Source organism: Leptinotarsa decemlineata, unplaced genomic scaffold (assembly GCF_025532065.1).
Source record: "Leptinotarsa decemlineata unplaced genomic scaffold, Ldec_3_MD MMD2_tig00026282_RagTag_RagTag, whole genome shotgun sequence".
In the NCBI taxonomy this organism is placed as follows: domain Eukaryota; kingdom Metazoa; phylum Arthropoda; class Insecta; order Coleoptera; family Chrysomelidae; genus Leptinotarsa; species Leptinotarsa decemlineata.
The window spans coordinates 20,336,577-20,338,332 of record NW_027412668.1 but is presented as its reverse complement, the minus strand read 5'-3'; the positions used below and the strand labels follow the sequence as shown (position 1 = coordinate 20,338,332).

The following is a 1,756-nucleotide window of genomic DNA, read 5'->3' as shown; positions in this document are numbered from 1 at the left end:
CAGTTTAAAAAATATTTCTTCATGAATCATCAGTAGACAAATACACAAAAATAAAAAAAATTAAAGAAAATCGGTGAACACGGAACACAAACCCAAGGCTAGTTTCGAAGTGGTTCAATGACAATTGTCCAAACCGGTGGATAGTCAAACGTGGTCCCTTACAATGGGTTGCTGGATCACCTGATATAACAACCTCATATTTTTTGGGAAAATTCATGATACCAAAAGTTCACAACTGCAGTACTCATTGGTGAACTAAAAAGTACTTTCAACTAAATTACTTCAGATACATTTCATGAATTCGTATCGAGTAAGTTTTAGAATGATGCTGCGTGTTTTGCAAAACCTAACACTTCTGTTTACTTCAGAACATTTGATTCGATTTTCGAGAATAACCAGTATCGGATGGAGAATTGAAAAATGTATCAAACAAGGGGTCGCGAGACTACCTTATTAAATAAATGAATGGACCCCTCTCGATTTTTTTTTATCAAAAAACCACTAAAAAACAATGCTCATTTATGTGTTTGGGCTGGTATATTGGAAACCTCATTAGGAATTTGAATTCGAGCAGAATTAAGTAATCCTGGAACTTCAATTGGCAATTATCCAATTCATAATGTTGATGTCACTGCTTATGCTTTTGTTATACTTTTTTCATAGTTACACTCGTCATAATTGGTGATTTTGGAAATTGACTGGTTCCATTAATACTAGGAGCTCCAGATACAGAATTTCCTGAAATGAATAATATAAGATTTTGATTGTTGAAAGAGATGTAAATTTGCTATTTGCTTCATTTAGTCGGAAATTCTTCTATTTTAGGTGTAATTAATTTAATCGCAACTGTAATAAAAATAGATCAAAAACAATTATTTTTTTGGGCTGAAATAATTACCAGCTATTTAACTTCTTCTCTATCATCCTCTATTAGCTGAAGCCATAACTATGTTTTCAACTGATCTGAATTTAAATACTTCATCCTTTGACCCTTCAAGAGGAAGATATCATATTGTTTAAAAACAATAATTTTGATTTCTTGAACATCCTGTAGTTAATATCATTATTCTTCCCGGAATTGGAATAATTTTCCATATTATCAGTCAAGAAGACAGAAAGAAATATCTTTTGGAACTCTGGATATAATTTATACAATAATAGCAAGTGGACTTGGTGGCTTTATTGTTTGAGCCCATCATATATTTACTATTGGTATTTATGTTGATATTCGAGCCTACTTTACATCGTGTACCAACAGGAATTAAAGTTTTCAGATGATTAGCTACCTTTCATGATACTCATATCCTCAGAAATCTAGCTATTTTGAGATGCCTGAGGTTTGTATTTCTTTTCACTATTGAATTAGGGGTCGCAAGACTACCTTTTCATTAAATAAATGAATGAACACCTCTTAATTATTGTTTTATCAAAAAACCACTAAAAACATTATGTTATTTTGTTTATCCGACCTGGTGATGTCAAGTTGAGAAGGAAAACTCCAAGCTATGTTAGATATTTTTCATTTTTACAAACTAAAAATTAATGGAAAATACCATAAATATATCATTGTTGCTATTCATCTGTTCCACCGGAGGAAAAATCCGTTCATTGGTATTTTCTAAAACAAAATATTGTTTTAGAAAAATATGTTCTCATATTGGGTTGTTTCTACTCGCTGTTCGAATTAATAATATTTGTATTTGACACCTTCGCCAAATTTTGTGGAGTAACCAAACATCTAGAGATATTTTAGTGC

General features: G+C 31.4%; 1 pseudogene; it reads left to right on the top strand.

Moving 5' to 3' along the window:
- The first annotated feature begins 857 nt into the window (after nucleotides 1-857).
- On the top strand, nucleotides 858-1,392 carry LOC141484577 (cytochrome c oxidase subunit 1-like; annotated as a pseudogene).
- Nucleotides 1,393-1,756: the final 364 nt, after the last annotated feature.